The 20332-nt window shown below is 46.1% G+C and overlaps 20 non-coding genes across 20 annotated transcripts; all 20 read right to left on the bottom strand.

Annotated features, from left to right (window-relative positions):
• Positions 1-362: 362 nt before the first annotated feature.
• On the bottom strand, positions 363-661 carry LOC149271814 (signal recognition particle RNA). Its single transcript, XR_016279664.1, has one exon.
• A 779-nt stretch (positions 662-1440) lies between these two features.
• LOC149271813 (signal recognition particle RNA) lies at positions 1441-1739 on the bottom strand. The gene has a single exon (XR_016279693.1).
• A 539-nt stretch (positions 1740-2278) lies between these two features.
• On the bottom strand, positions 2279-2577 carry LOC149271812 (signal recognition particle RNA). Its single transcript, XR_016279651.1, has one exon.
• Positions 2578-3335: 758 nt separating this feature from the next.
• Positions 3336-3634, bottom strand: LOC149271811 (signal recognition particle RNA). The gene has a single exon (XR_016279679.1).
• A 729-nt stretch (positions 3635-4363) lies between these two features.
• LOC149271810 (signal recognition particle RNA) lies at positions 4364-4662 on the bottom strand. Its single transcript, XR_016279678.1, has one exon.
• A 779-nt stretch (positions 4663-5441) lies between these two features.
• LOC149271809 (signal recognition particle RNA) lies at positions 5442-5740 on the bottom strand. The gene has a single exon (XR_016279655.1).
• A 728-nt stretch (positions 5741-6468) lies between these two features.
• LOC149271808 (signal recognition particle RNA) lies at positions 6469-6767 on the bottom strand. Its single transcript, XR_016279649.1, has one exon.
• Positions 6768-7546: 779 nt separating this feature from the next.
• Positions 7547-7845, bottom strand: LOC149271807 (signal recognition particle RNA). Its single transcript, XR_016279654.1, has one exon.
• Positions 7846-8573: 728 nt separating this feature from the next.
• LOC149271806 (signal recognition particle RNA) lies at positions 8574-8872 on the bottom strand. Its single transcript, XR_016279648.1, has one exon.
• A 728-nt stretch (positions 8873-9600) lies between these two features.
• LOC149271805 (signal recognition particle RNA) lies at positions 9601-9899 on the bottom strand. The gene has a single exon (XR_016279683.1).
• Positions 9900-10678: 779 nt separating this feature from the next.
• LOC149271804 (signal recognition particle RNA) lies at positions 10679-10977 on the bottom strand. The gene has a single exon (XR_016279685.1).
• Positions 10978-11516: 539 nt separating this feature from the next.
• LOC149271803 (signal recognition particle RNA) lies at positions 11517-11815 on the bottom strand. The gene has a single exon (XR_016279692.1).
• A 779-nt stretch (positions 11816-12594) lies between these two features.
• Positions 12595-12893, bottom strand: LOC149271802 (signal recognition particle RNA). Its single transcript, XR_016279658.1, has one exon.
• A 780-nt stretch (positions 12894-13673) lies between these two features.
• Positions 13674-13972, bottom strand: LOC149271801 (signal recognition particle RNA). Its single transcript, XR_016279656.1, has one exon.
• Positions 13973-14699: 727 nt separating this feature from the next.
• Positions 14700-14998, bottom strand: LOC149271800 (signal recognition particle RNA). The gene has a single exon (XR_016279667.1).
• A 779-nt stretch (positions 14999-15777) lies between these two features.
• LOC149271799 (signal recognition particle RNA) lies at positions 15778-16076 on the bottom strand. The gene has a single exon (XR_016279691.1).
• A 539-nt stretch (positions 16077-16615) lies between these two features.
• LOC149271798 (signal recognition particle RNA) lies at positions 16616-16914 on the bottom strand. Its single transcript, XR_016279681.1, has one exon.
• Positions 16915-17672: 758 nt separating this feature from the next.
• Positions 17673-17971, bottom strand: LOC149271797 (signal recognition particle RNA). The gene has a single exon (XR_016279666.1).
• A 779-nt stretch (positions 17972-18750) lies between these two features.
• LOC149271796 (signal recognition particle RNA) lies at positions 18751-19049 on the bottom strand. Its single transcript, XR_016279694.1, has one exon.
• A 539-nt stretch (positions 19050-19588) lies between these two features.
• On the bottom strand, positions 19589-19887 carry LOC149271795 (signal recognition particle RNA). Its single transcript, XR_016279670.1, has one exon.
• Between the last annotated feature and the right edge of the window lie 445 nt (positions 19888-20332).

Here is a 20332-nt window from a genome sequence, read left to right as displayed (position 1 = left end):
GCTTGCCTGTGCTGTCTCTGCCCCAAACAGTGTGTATGTGCCCTCAGACAGCGTGCCTGTGCCAACTTTGCAACCAAACAGCCTGCCTGTGCCATCTCAGCCTCAAACAGCCTGTCTGTGCCATCCTTGCCACCAAACAGCTTGTCTGTGCAATCTTTGTTGCTGGGGAGCTACTTGTGATCTAAACCTTGAGTTTCTTCTCTAAGATGGCAAGTCTCCCTTTTCGATTCTTAAAAAGAAAGGAATGAAGGAAGGCCTGAAAGACACAGACATTTTATACATTGAAACTAGCTGAACATATTTGTGTTTCGGTTCAAAAATACTTTAGCGCAAATAGATTGGTTTGCTTTGGAGATGTTGTAAAAAGGATATGTCTCACTGTATCGCCCAGGCTGTTCTACACTGGCTATTCACAGGCACGATCCCACTACTGATTGGCATGGGGGTTTTGACCTGCTCCGTTTCCGACCTGGGCCGGTTCACCCCTCCTTAGAGCAACCTGGTGAGCCAGAGCTCCCCCAAGCTCACCATATTGATACTGAACTTAGTGCGGACACCTGATTGACACAGCTCAGGGTAGACCAGAACCCCTGGACTCAAGCGATCCAACAGCCTCAACCTCCCAGTTGCAGGATTACAGGCACACGCCACCGCACCCGGCGAGGACCAGCCCCTGCACAGTTATAGTAGAGGGCTGTTAGCTGTGACGTCACATACCAATAATAGGAATGTGCGCCACTGAGTGGTGGATTGTGGCATATGACTTAACTGCGGAAAAATGCTGTTAGAATTAGTTAATGCGTGCTTTATATATTAATAGAATAATCCCTATAGAATGAAAAGGACTCTTATAAATTGCTGTATCGTTTGTATAGTTTGTAAACATTTCATTTGATGGTGCAGTAAAATATCTCAGAAACCATCTACTCAGCTTGTGTCTGTGGTGTCTCATTTTCATATTAACCTTTTCCAGCTAAATCTGTAGTATCAAATGCTTAGTTTCTCAGTGTATTCATTGTCCCAAAGCGCTTGCCTGTGCTGTCTCTGCCCCAAACATTGTGTATGTGCCCTCAGACAGCGTGCCTGTGCCAACTTTGCAACCAAACAGCCTGCCTGTGCCATCTTAGCCTCAAACAACATGTCTCTGCCATCCTTGCAAACCAAGAGCTTGTCAGTTCCCGCAAACAGCCTGTCTGTGCCATCCTTGCCACCAAACAGCTTGTCTGTGCAATCTTTGTTGCTGGGGAGCTACTTGTGATCTAAACCTTGAGTTTCTTCTCTAAGATGGCAAGTCTCCCTTTTCCATTCTTAAAAAGAAAGGGATGAAGGAAGGCCTGAAAGACACAGACATTTTATACATTGAAACTAGCTGAACATATTTGTGTTTCGGTTCAAAAATACTTTAGTGCAAATAGATTGGTTTGCTTTGGAGATGTTGTAAAAATGATATGTCTCACTGTATCGCCCAGGCTGTTCTACACTGGCTGTTCAGAGGTGCAATCCCACTACTGATTGGCATGAGGGTTTTGGCCTGCTCTGTTTCTGACCTGGGCTGGTTCACCCCTCCTTAGAGCAACCTGGTGAGCCTGAGCTCCCCCAAGCTCACCATACTGATACCAAACTTAGTGCGGACACCCGATTGACACAGCTCAGGGTAGACCAGAACCTCTGGACTCAAGTGATCCGACAGCCTCAGCCTCCCAGTGGCAGGATTACAGGCACGCGCCACCGCACCCGGCGACGACCAGGCCCTGCACAGTTATAGTAGAGGACATTTCATTTGATGGTGAAGTAAAATATCTCAGAAACCATCTACTCAGCTTGTGTCTGTGGTGTCTCATTTTCATATTAACCTTTTCCAGCTAAATCTGTAGTATCAAATGCTCAGTTTCTCAGTGTATTCATTGTCCCAAAGCGCTTGCCTGTGCTGTCTCTGCCCCAAACAGTGTGTATGTGCCCTCAGACAGCGTGCCTGTGCCAACTTTGCAACCAAACAGCCTGCCTGTGCCATCTCAGCCTCAAACAGCCTGTCTGTGCCATCCTTGGCACCAAACAGCTTGTCTGTGCAATCTTTGTTGCTGTGGAGCTACTTGTGATCTAAACCTTGAGTTTCTTCTCTAAGATGGCAAGTCTCCCTTTTCCATTCTTAAAAAGAAAGGGATGAAGGAAGGCCTGAAAGACACAGACATTTTATACATTGAAACTAGCTGAACATATTTGTGTTTCGGTTCAAAAATACTTTAGCGCAAATAGATTGGTTTGCTTTGGAGATGTTGTAAAAAGGATATGTCTCACTGTATCGCCCAGGCTGTTCTACACTGGCTACTCACAGGCGTGATCCCACTACTGATTGGCATGGGGGTTTTGACCTGCTCCGTTTCCGACCTGGGCCGGTTCACCCCTCCTTAGAGCAACCTGGTGAGCCTGAGCTCCCCCAAGCTCACCATATTGATACCGAATTTAGTGCGGACACCCGATCGACACAGCTCAGGGTAGACCAAAACCCCTGGACTCAAGTGATCCGAAAGCCTCAGCCTCCCAGTGGCAGGATTACAGGCACGCGCCACCGCACCCGGCGAGGACCAGCCCCTGCACAGTTATAGTAGAGGGCTGTTAGCTGTGACGTCACATACCAACAAGAGGAATGTGCGCCACTGAGTGGTGGATTGTGGCATATGACTTAACTGCGGAAAAATGCTGTTAGAATTAGTTAATGCGTGCTTTATATATTAATAGAATAATCCCTATAGAATGAAAAGGACTCTTATAAGTTGCTGTATCGTTTGTATAGTTTGTAAACATTTCATTTGATGGTGCAGTAAAATATCTCAGAAACCATCTACTCAGCTTGTGTCTGTGGTGTCTCATTTTCATATTAACCTTTTCCAGCTAAATCTGTAGTATCAAATGCTTAGTTTCTCAGTGTATTCATTGTCCCAAAGCGCTTGCCTGTGCTGTCTCTGCCCCAAACAGCGTGCCTGTGCCAACTTTGCAACCAAACAGCCTGCCTGTGCCATCTTAGCCTCAAACAACATGTCTGTGCCATCCTTGCAAACCAAGAGCTTGTCAGTTCCCGCAAACAGCCTGTCTGTGCCATCCTTGCCACCAAACAGCTTGTCTGTGCAATCTTTGTTGCTGGGGAGCTACTTGTGATCTAAACCTTGAGTTTCTTCTCTAAGATGGCAAGTCTCCCTTTTCCATTCTTAAAAAGAAAGGGATGAAGGAAAGCCTGAAAGACACAGACATTTTATACATTGAAACTAGCTGAACATATTTGTGTTTCGGTTCAAAAATACTTTAGTGCAAATAGATTGGTTTGCTTTGGAGATGTTGTAAAAAGGGTATGTCTCACTGTATCGCCCAGGCTGTTCTACACTGGCTATTCACAGGAATGATCCCACTACTGATTGGCATGGGGGTTTTGACCTGCTCCGTTTCTGACCTGGGCCGGTTCACCTCTCCTTAGAGCAACCTGGTGAGCCTGAGCTCCCCCAAGCTCACCATATTGATACTGAACTTAGTGCGGGCACCCGATCGACACAGCTCAGGGTAGACCAGAACCCCTGGGCTCAAGTGATCTGACAGCCTCAGCCTCCCAGTAGCAGGATTACAGGTACGCGCCACCGCACCCGGCAAGGACCAGCCCCTGCACAGTTATAGTAGAGAGCTGTTAGCTGTGACGTCACATACCAATAATAGGAATGTGCGCCACTGAGTGGTGGATTGTGGCATATGACTTAACTGCGGAAAAATGCTGTTCGAATTAGTTAATGCGTGCTTTATATATTAATAGAATAATCCCTATAGAATGAAAAGGACTCTTATAAGTTGCCGTATCGTTTGTATAGTTTGTAAACATTTCATTTGATGGTGAAGTAAAATATCTCAGAAACCATTTACTCAGCTTGTGTTTGTGGTGTCTCATTTTCATATTAAACTTTTCCAGCTAAATCTGTAGTATCAAATGCTCAGTTTCTCAGTGTATTCATTGTCCCAAAGCGCTTGCCTGTGCTGTCTCTGCCCCAAACAGTGTGTATGTGCCCTCAGACAGCGTGCCTGTGCCAACTTTGCAACCAAACAGCCTGCCTGTGCCATCTCAGCCTCAAACAGCCTGTCTGTGCCATCCTTGCCACCAAACAGCTTGTCTGTGCAATCTTTGTTGCTGGGGAGCTACTTGTGATCTAAACCTTGAGTTTCTTCTCTAAGATGGCAAGTCTCCCTTTTCGATTCTTAAAAAGAAAGGAATGAAGGAAGGCCTGAAAGACACAGACATTTTATACATTGAAACTAGCTGAGCATATTTGTGTTTCGGTTCAAAAATACTTTAGCGCAAATAGATTGGTTTGCTTTGGAGATGTTGTAAAAAAGGATATGTCTCACTGTATTGCCCAGGCTGTTCTACACTGGCTATTCACAGGTGTGATCCAACTACTGATTGGCATGGGGGTTTTGACCTGCTCCGTTTCCGACCTGGGCTGGTTCACCCCTCCTTAGAGCAACCTGGTGAGCCAGAGCTCTCCCAAGCTCACCATATTGATACTGAACTTAGTGCGGACACCTGATTGACACAGCTCAGGGTAGACCAGAACCCCTGGACTCAAGCGATCCAACAGCCTCAACCTCCCAGTTGCAGGATTACAGGCACGCGCCACCGCACCCGGCGAGGACCAGCCCCTGCACAGTTATAGTAGAGGGCTGTTAGCTGTGACGTCACATACCAATAATAGGAATGTGCGCCACTGAGTGGTGGATTGTGGCATATGACTTAACTGCGGAAAAATGCTGTTAGAATTAGTTAATGCGTGCTTTATATATTAATAGAATAATCCCTATAGAATGAAAAGGACTCTTATAAGTTGCTGTATCGTTTGTATAGTTTGTAAACATTTCATTTGATGGTGCAGTAAAATATCTCAGAAACCATCTACTCAGCTTGTGTCTGTGGTGTCTCATTTTCATATTAACCTTTTCCAGCTAAATCTGTAGTATCAAATGCTTAGTTTCTCAGTGTATTCATTGTCCCAAAGCGCTTGCCTGTGCTGTCTCTGCCCCAAACATTGTGTATGTGCCCTCAGACAGCGTGCCTGTGCCAACTTTGCAACCAAACAGCCTGCCTGTGCCATCTTAGCCTCAAACAACATGTCTCTGCCATCCTGGCAAACCAAGAGCTTGTCAGTTCCCGCAAACAGCCTGTCTGTGCCATCCTTGGCACCAAACAGCTTGTCTGTGCAATCTTTGTTGCTGGGGAGCTACTTGTGATCTAAACCTTGAGTTTCTTCTCTAAGATGGCAAGTCTCCCTTTTCCATTCTTAAAAAGAAAGGGATGAAGGAAGGCCTGAAAGACACAGACATTTTATACATTGAAACTAGCTGAACATATTTGTGTTTCGGTTCAAAAATACTTTAGCGCAAATAGATTGGTTTGCTTTGGAGATGTTGTAAAAAGGATATGTCTCACTGTATCGCCCAGGCTGTTCTACACTGGCTATTCACAGGCACGATCCCACTACTGATTGGCATGGGGGTTTTGACCTGCTCCGTTTCCGACCTGGGCCGGTTCACCCCTCCTTAGAGAAACCTGGTGAGCCTGAGCTCCCCCAAGCTCACCATATTGACACCGAACTTAGTGCGGGCACCTGATTGACATAGCTCAGGGTAGACCAAAACCCCTGGACTCAAGTGATCCGACAGCCTCAGCCTCCCAGTGGCAGGATTACAGGCACGCGCCACCGCACCCGGCGAGGACCAGGCCCTGCACAGTTATAGTAGAGGGCTGTTAGCTGTGACGTCACATACCAATAATAGGAATGTGCGCCACTGAGTGGTGGATTGTGGCATATGACTTAACTGCGGAAAAATGCTGTTAGAATTAGTTAATGCGTGCTTTATATATTAATAGAATAATCCCTATAGAATGAAAAGGACTCTTATAACTTGCCGTATCGTTTGTATAGTTTGTAAACATTTCATTTGATGGTGAAGTAAAATATCTCAGAAACCATCTACTCAGCTTGTGTTTGTGGTGTCTCATTTTCATATTAACCTTTTCCAGCTAAATCTGTAGTATCAAATGCTCAGTTTCTCAGTGTATTCATTGTCCCAAAGCGCTTGCCTGTGCTGTCTCTGCCCCAAACAGTGTGTATGTGCCCTCAGACAGCGTGCCTGTGCCAACTTTGCAACCAAACAGCCTGCCTGTGCCATCTCAGCCTCAAATAGCCTGTCTGTGCCATCCTTGGCACCAAACAGCTTGTCTGTGCAATCTTTGTTGCTGGGGAGCTACTTGTGATCTAAACCTTGAGTTTCTTCTCTAAGATGGCAAGTCTCCCTTTTCCATTCTTAAAAAGAAAGGGATGAAGGAAGGCCTGAAAGACACAGACATTTTATACATTGAAACTAGCTGAACATATTTGTGTTTCGGTTCAAAAATACTTTAGCGCAAATAGATTGGTTTGCTTTGGAGATGTTGTAAAAAGGATATGTCTCACTGTATCGCCCAGGCTGTTCTACACTGGCTACTCACAGGCGTGATCCCACTACTGATTGGCATGGGGGTTTTGACCTGCTCCGTTTCCGACCTGGGCCGGTTCACCCCTCCTTGGAGCAACCTGGTGAGCCTGAGCTCCCCCAAGCTCACCATATTGATACCGAATTTAGTGCGGACACCCGATTGACACAGCTCAGGGTAGACCAGAACCCCTGGACTCAAGTGATCCGACAGCCTCAGCCTCCCAGTGGCAGGATTACAGGTACGCGCCACCGCACCCGGCGAGGACCAGCCCCTGCACAGTTATAGTAGAGGGCTGTTAGCTGTGACGTCACATACCAATAATAAGAATGTGCGCCACTGAGTGGTGGATTGTGGCATATGACTTAACTGCGGAAAAATGCTGTTAGAATTAGTTAATGCGTGCTTTATATATTAATAGAATAATCCCTATAGAATGAAAAGGACTCTTATAAGTTGCTGTATCGTTTGTATAGTTTGTAAACATTTAATTTGATGGTGCAGTAAAATATCTCAGAAACCATCTACTCAGCTTGTGTCTGTGGTGTCTCATTTTCATATTAACCTTTTCCAGCTAAATCTGTAGTATCACATGCTCAGTTTCTCAGTGTATTCATTGTCCCAAAGCGCTTGCCTGTGCTGTCTCTGCCCCAAACATTGTGTATGTGCCCTCAGACAGCGTGCCTGTGCCAACTTTGCAACCAAACAGCCTGCCTGTGCCATCTTAGCCTCAAACAACATGTCTCTGCCATCCTTGCAAACCAAGAGCTTGTCAGTTCCCGCAAACAGCCTGTCTGTGCCATCCTTGCCACCAAACAGCTTGTGTGTGCAATCTTTGTTGCTGGGGAGCTACTTGTGATCTAAACCTTGAGTTTCTTCTCTAAGATGGCAAGTCTCCCTTTTCCATTCTTAAAAAGAAAGGGATGAAGGAAGGCCTGAAAGACACAGACATTTTATACATTGAAACTAGCTGAACATATTTGTGTTTCGGTTCAAAAATACTTTAGTGCAAATAGATTGGTTTGCTTTGGAGATGTTGTAAAAAGGATATGTCTCACTGTATCGCCCAGGCTGTTCTACACTGGCTATTCACAGGCACGATCCCACTACTGATTGGCATGGGGGTTTTGACCTGCTCCGTTTCCGACCTGGGCCGGTTCACCCCTCCTTAGAGAAACCTGGTGAGCCTGAGCTCCCCCAAGCTCACCATATTGACACCGAACTTAGTGCGGGCACCTGATTGACATAGCTCAGGGTAGACCAAAACCCCTGGACTCAAGTGATCCGACAGCCTCAGCCTCCCAGTGGCAGGATTACAGGCACGCGCCACCGCACCCGGCGAGGACCAGGCCCTGCACAGTTATAGTAGAGGGCTGTTAGCTGTGACGTCACATACCAATAATAGGAATGTGCGCCACTGAGTGGTGGATTGTGGCATATGACTTAACTGCGGAAAAATGCTGTTAGAATTAGTTAATGCGTGCTTTATATATTAATAGAATAATCCCTATAGAATGAAAAGGACTCTTATAACTTGCCGTATCGTTTGTATAGTTTGTAAACATTTCATTTGATGGTGAAGTAAAATATCTCAGAAACCATCTACTCAGCTTGTGTTTGTGGTGTCTCATTTTCATATTAACCTTTTCCAGCTAAATCTGTAGTATCAAATGCTCAGTTTCTCAGTGTATTCATTGTCCCAAAGCGCTTGCCTGTGCTGTCTCTGCCCCAAACAGTGTGTATGTGCCCTCAGACAGCGTGCCTGTGCCAACTTTGCAACCAAACAGCCTGCCTGTGCCATCTCAGCCTCAAATAGCCTGTCTGTGCCATCCTTGGCACCAAACAGCTTGTCTGTGCAATCTTTGTTGCTGGGGAGCTACTTGTGATCTAAACCTTGAGTTTCTTCTCTAAGATGGCAAGTCTCCCTTTTCCATTCTTAAAAAGAAAGGGATGAAGGAAGGCCTGAAAGACACAGACATTTTATACATTGAAACTAGCTGAACATATTTGTGTTTCGGTTCAAAAATACTTTAGCGCAAATAGATTGGTTTGCTTTGGAGATGTTGTAAAAAGGATATGTCTCACTGTATCGCCCAGGCTGTTCTACACTGGCTACTCACAGGCGAGATCCCACTACTGATTGGCATGGGGGTTTTGACCTGCTCTGTTTCCGACCTGGGCCGGTTCACCCCTCCTTAGAGCAACCTGGTGAGCCTGAGCTCCCCCAAGCTCACCATATTGATACCGAACTTAGTGCGGACACCCGATCGACATAGCTCAGGGTAGACCAGAACCCCTGGGCTCAAGTGATCCGACAGCCTCAGCCTCCCAGTAGCAGGATTACAGGTACGCGCCACCGCACCCGGCAAGGACCAGCCCCTGCACAGTTATAGTAGAGGGCTGTTAGCTGTGACGTCACATACCAATAATAGGAATGTGCGCCACTGAGTGGTGGATTGTGGCATATGACTTAACTGCGGAAAAATGCTGTTAGAATTAGTTAATGCGTGCTTTATATATTAATAGAATAATCCCTATAGAATGAAAAGGACTCTTATAAGTTGCCGTATCGTTTGTATAGTTTGTAAACATTTCATTTGATGGTGAAGTAAAATATCTCAGAAACCATCTACTCAGCTTGTGTTTGTGGTGTCTCATTTTCATATTAAACTTTTCCAGCTAAATCTGTAGTATCAAATGCTCAGTTTCTCAGTGTATTCATTGTCCCAAAGCGCTTGCCTGTGCTGTCTCTGCCCCAAACAGTGTGTATGTGCCCTCAGACAGCGTGCCTGTGCCAACTTTGCAACCAAACAGCCTGCCTGTGCCATCTCAGCCTCAAACAGCCTGTCTGTGCCATCCTTGCCACCAAACAGCTTGTCTGTGCAATCTTTGTTGCTGGGGAGCTACTTGTGATCTAAACCTTGAGTTTCTTCTCTAAGATGGCAAGTCTCCCTTTTCGATTCTTAAAAAGAAAGGAATGAAGGAAGGCCTGAAAGACACAGACATTTTATACATTGAAACTAGCTGAACATATTTGTGTTTCGGTTCAAAAATACTTTAGTGCAAATAGATTGGTTTGCTTTGGAGATGTTGTAAAAAGGATATGTCTCACTGTATCGCCCAGGCTGTTCTACACTGGCTATTCACAGGCACGATCCCACTACTGATTGGCATGGGGGTTTTGACCTGCTCTGTTTCCGACCTGGGCTGGTTCACCCCTCCTTAGAGCAACCTGGTGAGCCAGAGCTCCCCCAAGCTCACCATATTGATACTGAACTTAGTGCGGACACCTGATTGACACAGCTCAGGGTAGACCAGAACCCCTGGACTCAAGCGATCCAACAGCCTCAACCTCCCAGTTGCAGGATTACAGGCACACGCCACCGCACCCGGCGAGGACCAGCCCCTGCACAGTTATAGTAGAGGGCTGTTAGCTGTGACGTCACATACCAATAATAGGAATGTGCGCCACTGAGTGGTGGATTGTGGCATATGACTTAACTGCGGAAAAATGCTGTTAGAATTAGTTAATGCGTGCTTTATATATTAATAGAATAATCCCTATAGAATGAAAAGGACTCTTATAAATTGCTGTATCGTTTGTATAGTTTGTAAACATTTCATTTGATGGTGCAGTAAAATATCTCAGAAACCATCTACTCAGCTTGTGTCTGTGGTGTCTCATTTTCATATTAACCTTTTCCAGCTAAATCTGTAGTATCAAATGCTTAGTTTCTCAGTGTATTCATTGTCCCAAAGCGCTTGCCTGTGCTGTCTCTGCCCCAAACATTGTGTATGTGCCCTCAGACAGCGTGCCTGTGCCAACTTTGCAACCAAACAGCCTGCCTGTGCCATCTTAGCCTCAAACAACATGTCTCTGCCATCCTTGCAAACCAAGAGCTTGTCAGTTCCCGCAAACAGCCTGTCTGTGCCATCCTTGCCACCAAACAGCTTGTCTGTGCAATCTTTGTTGCTGGGGAGCTACTTGTGATCTAAACCTTGAGTTTCTTCTCTAAGATGGCAAGTCTCCCTTTTCCATTCTTAAAAAGAAAGGGATGAAGGAAGGCCTGAAAGACACAGACATTTTATACATTGAAACTAGCTGAACATATTTGTGTTTCGGTTCAAAAATACTTTAGTGCAAATAGATTGGTTTGCTTTGGAGATGTTGTAAAAATGATATGTCTCACTGTATCGCCCAGGCTGTTCTACACTGGCTGTTCAGAGGTGCAATCCCACTACTGATTGGCATGAGGGTTTTGGCCTGCTCTGTTTCTGACCTGGGCTGGTTCACCCCTCCTTAGAGCAACCTGGTGAGCCTGAGCTCCCCCAAGCTCACCATACTGATACCAAACTTAGTGCGGACACCCGATTGACACAGCTCAGGGTAGACCAGAACCTCTGGACTCAAGTGATCCGACAGCCTCAGCCTCCCAGTGGCAGGATTACAGGTACGCGCCACCGCACCCGGCGACGACCAGGCCCTGCACAGTTATAGTAGAGGACATTTCATTTGATGGTGAAGTAAAATATCTCAGAAACCATCTACTCAGCTTGTGTCTGTGGTGTCTCATTTTCATATTAACCTTTTCCAGCTAAATCTGTAGTATCAAATGCTCAGTTTCTCAGTGTATTCATTGTCCCAAAGCGCTTGCCTGTGCTGTCTCTGCCCCAAACAGTGTGTATGTGCCCTCAGACAGCGTGCCTGTGCCAACTTTGCAACCAAACAGCCTGCCTGTGCCATCTCAGCCTCAAACAGCCTGTCTGTGCCATCCTTGGCACCAAACAGCTTGTCTGTGCAATCTTTGTTGCTGTGGAGCTACTTGTGATCTAAACCTTGAGTTTCTTCTCTAAGATGGCAAGTCTCCCTTTTCCATTCTTAAAAAGAAAGGGATGAAGGAAGGCCTGAAAGACACAGACATTTTATACATTGAAACTAGCTGAACATATTTGTGTTTCGGTTCAAAAATACTTTAGCGCAAATAGATTGGTTTGCTTTGGAGATGTTGTAAAAAGGATATGTCTCACTGTATCGCCCAGGCTGTTCTACACTGGCTACTCACAGGCGTGATCCCACTACTGATTGGCATGGGGGTTTTGACCTGCTCCGTTTCCGACCTGGGCCGGTTCACCCCTCCTTAGAGCAACCTGGTGAGCCTGAGCTCCCCCAAGCTCACCATATTGATACCGAATTTAGTGCGGACACCCGATCGACACAGCTCAGGGTAGACCAAAACCCCTGGACTCAAGTGATCCGACAGCCTCAGCCTCCCAGTGGCAGGATTACAGGCACGCGCCACCGCACCCGGCGAGGACCAGCCCCTGCACAGTTATAGTAGAGGGCTGTTAGCTGTGACGTCACATACCAACAAGAGGAATGTGCGCCACTGAGTGGTGGATTGTGGCATATGACTTAACTGCGGAAAAATGCTGTTAGAATTAGTTAATGCGTGCTTTATATATTAATAGAATAATCCCTATAGAATGAAAAGGACTCTTATAAGTTGCTGTATCGTTTGTATAGTTTGTAAACATTTCATTTGATGGTGCAGTAAAATATCTCAGAAACCATCTACTCAGCTTGTGTCTGTGGTGTCTCATTTTCATATTAACCTTTTCCAGCTAAATCTGTAGTATCAAATGCTTAGTTTCTCAGTGTATTCATTGTCCCAAAGCGCTTGCCTGTGCTGTCTCTGCCCCAAACATTGTGTATGTGCCCTCAGACAGCGTGCCTGTGCCAACTTTGCAACCAAACAGCCTGCCTGTGCCATCTTAGCCTCAAACAACATGTCTCTGCCATCCTGGCAAACCAAGAGCTTGTCAGTTCCCGCAAACAGCCTGTCTGTGCCATCCTTGGCACCAAACAGCTTGTCTGTGCAATCTTTGTTGCTGGGGAGCTACTTGTGATCTAAACCTTGAGTTTCTTCTCTAAGATGGCAAGTCTCCCTTTTCCATTCTTAAAAAGAAAGGGATGAAGGAAGGCCTGAAAGACACAGACATTTTATACATTGAAACTAGCTGAACATATTTGTGTTTCGGTTCAAGAATACTTTAGCGCAAATAGATTGGTTTGCTTTGGAGATGTTGTAAAAAGGATATGTCTCACTGTATCGCCCAGGCTGTTCTACACTGGCTAATCACAGGCGTGATCCCACTACTGATTGGCATGGGGGTTTTGACCTGCTCTGTTTCCGACCTGGGCCGGTTCACCCCTCCTTGGAGCAACCTGGTGAGCCTGAGCTCCCCCAAGCTCACCATATTGATACCGAATTTAGTGCGGACACCCGATCGACACAGCTCAGGGTAGACCAGAACCCCTGGACTCAAGTGATCCGACAGCCTCAGCCTCCCAGTGGCAGGATTACAGGTACGCGCCACCGCACCCGGCGAGGACCAGCCCCTGCACAGTTATAGTAGAGGGCTGTTAGCTGTGACGTCACATACCAATAATAAGAATGTGCGCCACTGAGTGGTGGATTGTGGCATATGACTTAACTGCGGAAAAATGCTGTTAGAATTAGTTAATGCGTGCTTTATATATTAATAGAATAATCCCTATAGAATGAAAAGGACTCTTATAAGTTGCTGTATCGTTTGTATAGTTTGTAAACATTTAATTTGATGGTGCAGTAAAATATCTCAGAAACCATCTACTCAGCTTGTGTCTGTGGTGTCTCATTTTCATATTAACCTTTTCCAGCTAAATCTGTAGTATCAAATGCTCAGTTTCTCAGTGTATTCATTGTCCCAAAGCGCTTGCCTGTGCTGTCTCTGCCCCAAACATTGTGTATGTGCCCTCAGACAGCGTGCCTGTGCCAACTTTGCAACCAAACAGCCTGCCTGTGCCATCTTAGCCTCAAACAACATGTCTCTGCCATCCTTGCAAACCAAGAGCTTGTCAGTTCCCGCAAACAGCCTGTCTGTGCCATCCTTGCCACCAAACAGCTTGTGTGTGCAATCTTTGTTGCTGGGGAGCTACTTGTGATCTAAACCTTGAGTTTCTTCTCTAAGATGGCAAGTCTCCCTTTTCCATTCTTAAAAAGAAAGGGATGAAGGAAGGCCTGAAAGACACAGACATTTTATACATTGAAACTAGCTGAACATATTTGTGTTTCGGTTCAAAAATACTTTAGCGCAAATAGATTGGTTTGCTTTGGAGATGTTGTTAAAAAGGATACGTCTCACTGTATTGCCCAGGCTGTTGTACACCAGCTATTCACAGGCGCGATCCCACTACTGATTGGCACGGGGGTTTTGACCTGCTCCGTTTCCGACCTGGGCCGGTTCGCCCCTCCTTGGAGCAACCTGGTGGGCCTGAGCTCCCCCAGGCTCACCATATTGATACCAAACTTAGTGCGGACACCCGATCGACACAGCTCAGGGTAGACCAGAACCCCTGGACTCAAGTGATCCGACAGCCTCAGCCGCCCAGTTGCAGGATTACAGGCACGCGCCACCGCACCCAGCTAGTAGCAGGCTCTGTACAGTGATTGTAGAGGGCTGTTAGCTGTGACGTCACATACCAATAAGAGGATGTGCGCCACCGTGTGGTGGATTGTGGCATATGACTTAACTGCGGAAAAATGCTGTTCGAATTAGTTAATGCGTGCTTTATATATTAATAGAATAATCCCTATAGAATGAAAAGGACTCTTATAAGTTGCCGTATCGTTTGTATAGTTTGTAAACATTTCATTTGATGGTGAAGTAAAATATCTCAGAAACCATCTACTCAGCTTGTGTTTGTGGTGTCTCATTTTCATATTAAACTTTTCCAGCTAAATCTGTAGTATCAAATGCTCAGTTTCTCAGTGTATTCATTGTCCCAAAGCGCTTGCCTGTGCTGTCTCTGCCCCAAACAGTGTGTATGTGCCCTCAGACAGCGTGCCTGTGCCAACTTTGCAACCAAACAGCCTGCCTGTGCCATCTCAGCCTCAAACAGCCTGTCTGTGCCATCCTTGCCACCAAACAGCTTGTCTGTGCAATCTTTGTTGCTGGGGAGCTACTTGTGATCTAAACCTTGAGTTTCTTCTCTAAGATGGCAAGTCTCCCTTTTCGATTCTTAAAAAGAAAGGAATGAAGGAAGGCCTGAAAGACACAGACATTTTATACATTGAAACTAGCTGAACATATTTGTGTTTCGGTTCAAAAATACTTTAGCGCAAATAGATTGGTTTGCTTTGGAGATGTTGTAAAAAGGATATGTCTTACTGTATCGCCCAGGCTGTTCTACACTGGCTATTCACAGGCACGATCCCACTACTGATTGGCATGGGGGTTTTGACCTGCTCCGTTTCCGACCTGGGCCGGTTCACCCCTCCTTAGAGCAACCTGGTGAGCCAGAGCTCCCCCAAGCTCACCATATTGATACTGAACTTAGTGCGGACACCTGATTGACACAGCTCAGGGTAGACCAGAACCCCTGGACTCAAGCGATCCAACAGCCTCAACCTCCCAGTTGCAGGATTACAGGCACGCGCCACCGCACCCGGCGAGGACCAGCCCCTGCACAGTTATAGTAGAGGGCTGTTAGCTGTGACGTCACATACCAATAATAGGAATGTGCGCCACTGAGTGGTGGATTGTGGCATATGACTTAACTGCGGAAAAATGCTGTTAGAATTAGTTAATGCGTGCTTTATATATTAATAGAATAATCCCTATAGAATGAAAAGGACTCTTATAAATTGCTGTATCGTTTGTATAGTTTGTAAACATTTCATTTGATGGTGCAGTAAAATATCTCAGAAACCATCTACTCAGCTTGTGTCTGTGGTGTCTCATTTTCATATTAACCTTTTCCAGCTAAATCTGTAGTATCAAATGCTTAGTTTCTCAGTGTATTCATTGTCCCAAAGCGCTTGCCTGTGCTGTCTCTGCCCCAAACATTGTGTATGTGCCCTCAGACAGCGTGCCTGTGCCAACTTTGCAACCAAACAGCCTGCCTGTGCCATCTTAGCCTCAAACAACATGTCTCTGCCATCCTTGCAAACCAAGAGCTTGTCAGTTCCCGCAAACAGCCTGTCTGTGCCATCCTTGCCACCAAACAGCTTGTCTGTGCAATCTTTGTTGCTGGGGAGCTACTTGTGATCTAAACCTTGAGTTTCTTCTCTAAGATGGCAAGTCTCCCTTTTCCATTCTTAAAAAGAAAGGGATGAAGGAAGGCCTGAAAGACACAGACATTTTATACATTGAAACTAGCTGAACATATTTGTGTTTCGGTTCAAAAATACTTTAGTGCAAATAGATTGGTTTGCTTTGGAGATGTTGTAAAAATGATATGTCTCACTGTATCGCCCAGGCTGTTCTACACTGGCTGTTCAGAGGTGCAATCCCACTACTGATTGGCATGAGGGTTTTGGCCTGCTCTGTTTCTGACCTGGGCTGGTTCACCCCTCCTTAGAGCAACCTGGTGAGCCTGAGCTCCCCCAAGCTCACCATACTGATACCAAACTTAGTGCGGACACCCGATTGACACAGCTCAGGGTAGACCAGAACCTCTGGACTCAAGTGATCCGACAGCCTCAGCCTCCCAGTGGCAGGATTACAGGCACGCGCCACCGCACCCGGCGACGACCAGGCCCTGCACAGTTATAGTAGAGGACATTTCATTTGATGGTGAAGTAAAATATCTCAGAAACCATCTACTCAGCTTGTGTCTGTGGTGTCTCATTTTCATATTAACCTTTTCCAGCTAAATCTGTAGTATCAAATGCTCAGTTTCTCAGTGTATTCATTGTCCCAAAGCGCTTGCCTGTGCTGTCTCTGCCCCAAACAGTGTGTATGTGCCCTCAGACAGCGTGCCTGTGCCAACTTTGCAACCAAACAGCCTGCCTGTGCCATCTCAGCCTCAAACAGCCTGTCTGTGCCATCCTTGGCACCAAACAGCTTGTCTGTGCAATCTTTGTTGCTGTGGAGCTACTTGTGATCTAAACCTTGAGTTTCTTCTCTAAGATGGCAAGTCTCCCTTTTCCATTCTTAAAAAGAAAGGGATGAAGGAAGGCCTGAAAGACACAGACATTTTATACATTGAAACTAGCTGAACATATTTGTGTTTCGGTTCAAAAATACTTTAGCGCAAATAGATTGGTTTGCTTTGGAGATGTTGTAAAAAGGATATGTCTCACTGTATCGCCCAGGCTGTTCTACACTGGCTACTCACAGGCGTGATCCCACTACTGATTGGCATGGGGGTTTTGACCTGCTCCGTTTCCGACCTGGGCCGGTTCACCCCTCCTTAGAGCAACCTGGTGAGCCTGAGCTCCCCCAAGCTCACCATATTGATACCGAATTTAGTGCGGACACCCGATCGACACAGCTCAGGGTAGACCAAAACCCCTGGACTCAAGTGATCCGACAGCCTCAGCCTCCCAGTGGCAGGATTACAGGCACGCGCCACCGCACCCGGCGAGGACCAGCCCCTGCACAGTTATAGTAGAGGGCTGTTAGCTGTGACGTCACATACCAACAAGAGGAATGTGCGCCACTGAGTGGTGGATTGTGGCATATGACTTAACTGCGGAAAAATGCTGTTAGAATTAGTTAATGCGTGCTTTATATATTAATAGAATAATCCCTATAGAATGAAAAGGACTCTTATAAGTTGCTGTATCGTTTGTATAGTTTGTAAACATTTCATTTGATGGTGCAGTAAAATATCTCAGAAACCATCTACTCAGCTTGTGTCTGTGGTGTCTCATTTTCATATTAACCTTTTCCAGCTAAATCTGTAGTATCAAATGCTTAGTTTCTCAGTGTATTCATTGTCCCAAAGCGCTTGCCTGTGCTGTCTCTGCCCCAAACAGCGTGCCTGTGCCAACTTTGCAACCAAACAGCCTGCCTGTGCCATCTTAGCCTCAAACAACATGTCTGTGCCATCCTTGCAAACCAAGAGCTTGTCAGTTCCCGCAAACAGCCTGTCTGTGCCATCCTTGCCACCAAACAGCTTGTCTGTGCAATCTTTGTTGCTGGGGAGCTACTTGTGATCTAAACCTTGAGTTTCTTCTCTAAGATGGCAAGTCTCCCTTTTCGATTCTTAAAAAGAAAGGAATGAAGGAAGGCCTGAAAGACACAGACATTTTATACATTGAAACTAGCTGAACATATTTGTGTTTCGGTTCAAAAATACTTTAGCGCAAATAGATTGGTTTGCTTTGGAGATGTTGTAAAAAGGATATGTCTCACTGTATCGCCCAGGCTGTTCTACACTGGCTATTCACAGGCACGATCCCACTACTGATTGGCATGGGGGTTTTGACCTGCTCCGTTTCCGACCTGGGCCGGTTCACCCCTCCTTAGAGCAACCTGGTGAGCCAGAGCTCCCCCAAGCTCACCATATTGATACTGAACTTAGTGCGGACACCTGATTGACACAGCTCAGGGTAGACCAGAACCCCTGGACTCAAGCGATCCAACAGCCTCAACCTCCCAGTTGCAGGATTACAGGCACACGCCACCGCACCCAGCGAGGACCAGCCCCTGCACAGTTATAGTAGAGGGCTGTTAGCTGTGACGTCACATACCAATAATAGGAATGTGCGCCACTGAGTGGTGGATTGTGGCATATGACTTAACTGCGGAAAAATGCTGTTAGAATTAGTTAATGCGTGCTTTATATATTAATAGAATAATCCCTATAGAATGAAAAGGACTCTTATAAATTGCTGTATCGTTTGTATAGTTTGTAAACATTTCATTTGATGGTGCAGTAAAATATCTCAGAAACCATCTACTCAGCTTGTGTCTGTGGTGTCTCATTTTCATATTAACCTTTTCCAGCTAAATCTGTAGTATCAAATGCTTAGTTTCTCAGTGTATTCATTGTCCCAAAGCGCTTGCCTGTGCTGTCTCTGCCCCAAACATTGTGTATGTGCCCTCAGACAGCGTGCCTGTGCCAACTTTGCAACCAAACAGCCTGCCTGTGCCATCTTAGCCTCAAACAACATGTCTCTGCCATCCTTGCAAACCAAGAGCTTGTCAGTTCCCGCAAACAGCCTGTCTGTGCCATCCTTGCCACCAAACAGCTTGTCTGTGCAATCTTTGTTGCTGGGGAGCTACTTGTGATCTAAACCTTGAGTTTCTTCTCTAAGATGGCAAGTCTCCCTTTTCCATTCTTAAAAAGAAAGGGATGAAGGAAGGCCTGAAAGACACAGACATTTTATACATTGAAACTAGCTGAACATATTTGTGTTTCGGTTCAAAAATACTTTAGTGCAAATAGATTGGTTTGCTTTGGAGATGTTGTAAAAATGATATGTCTCACTGTATCGCCCAGGCTGTTCTACACTGGCTGTTCAGAGGTGCAATCCCACTACTGATTGGCATGAGGGTTTTGGCCTGCTCTGTTTCTGACCTGGGCTGGTTCACCCCTCCTTAGAGCAACCTGGTGAGCCTGAGCTCCCCCAAGCTCACCATACTGATACCAAACTTAGTGTGGACACCCGATTGACACAGCTCAGGGTAGACCAGAACCTCTGGACTCAAGTGATCCGACAGCCTCAGCCTCCCAGTGGCAGGATTACAGGCACGCGCCACCGCACCCGGCGACGACCAGGCCCTGCACAGTTATAGTAGAGGACATTTCATTTGATGGTGAAGTAAAATATCTCAGAAACCATCTACTCAGCTTGTGTCTGTGGTGTCTCATTTTCATATTAACCTTTTCCAGCTAAATCTGTAGTATCAAATGCTCAGTTTCTCAGTGTATTCATTGTCCCAAAGCGCTTGCCTGTGCTGTCTCTGCCCCAAACAGTGTGTATGTGCCCTCAGACAGCGTGCCTGTGCCAACTTTGCAACCAAACAGCCTGCCTGTGCCATCTCAGCCTCAAACAGCCTGTCTGTGCCATCCTTGGCACCAAACAGCTTGTCTGTGCAATCTTTGTTGCTGTGGAGCTACTTGTGATCTAAACCTTGAGTTTCTTCTCTAAGATGGCAAGTCTCCCTTTTCCATTCTTAAAAAGAAAGGGATGAAGGAAGGCCTGAAAGACACAGACATTTTATACATTGAAACTAGCTGAACATATTTGTGTTTCGGTTCAAAAATACTTTAGCGCAAATAGATTGGTTTGCTTTGGAGATGTTGTAAAAAGGATATGTCTCACTGTATCGCCCAGGCTGTTCTACACTGGCTACTCACAGGCGTGATCCCACTACTGATTGGCATGGGGGTTTTGACCTGCTCCGTTTCCGACCTGGGCCGGTTCACCCCTCCTTAGAGCAACCTGGTGAGCCTGAGCTCCCCCAAGCTCACCATATTGATACCGAATTTAGTGCGGACACCCGATCGACACAGCTCAGGGTAGACCAAAACCCCTGGACTCAAGTGATCCGACAGCCTCAGCCTCCCAGTGGCAGGATTACAGGCACGCGCCACCGCACCCGGCGAGGACCAGCCCCTGCACAGTTATAGTAGAGGGCTGTTAGCTGTGACGTCACATACCAACAAGAGGAATGTGCGCCACTGAGTGGTGGATTGTGGCATATGACTTAACTGCGGAAAAATGCTGTTAGAATTAGTTAATGCGTGCTTTATATATTAATAGAATAATCCCTATAGAATGAAGAGGACTCTTATAAGTTGCTGTATCGTTTGTATAGTTTGTAAACATTTCATTTGATGGTGCAGTAAAATATCTCAGAAACCATCTACTCAGCTTGTGTCTGTGGTGTCTCATTTTCATATTAACCTTTTCCAGCTAAATCTGTAGTATCAAATGCTTAGTTTCTCAGTGTATTCATTGTCCCAAAGCGCTTGCCTGTGCTGTCTCTGCCCCAAACAGCGTGCCTGTGCCAACTTTGCAACCAAACAGCCTGCCTGTGCCATCTTAG

The sequence above is a fragment of the Sceloporus occidentalis genome, unplaced genomic scaffold, assembly GCF_023333645.1.
Source record: "Sceloporus occidentalis isolate IW3139 unplaced genomic scaffold, rSceOcc1.0.p SCAF_460, whole genome shotgun sequence".
Classification (NCBI taxonomy): domain Eukaryota; kingdom Metazoa; phylum Chordata; class Lepidosauria; order Squamata; family Phrynosomatidae; genus Sceloporus; species Sceloporus occidentalis.
This window is presented reverse-complemented; position numbering and strand designations above follow the sequence as displayed.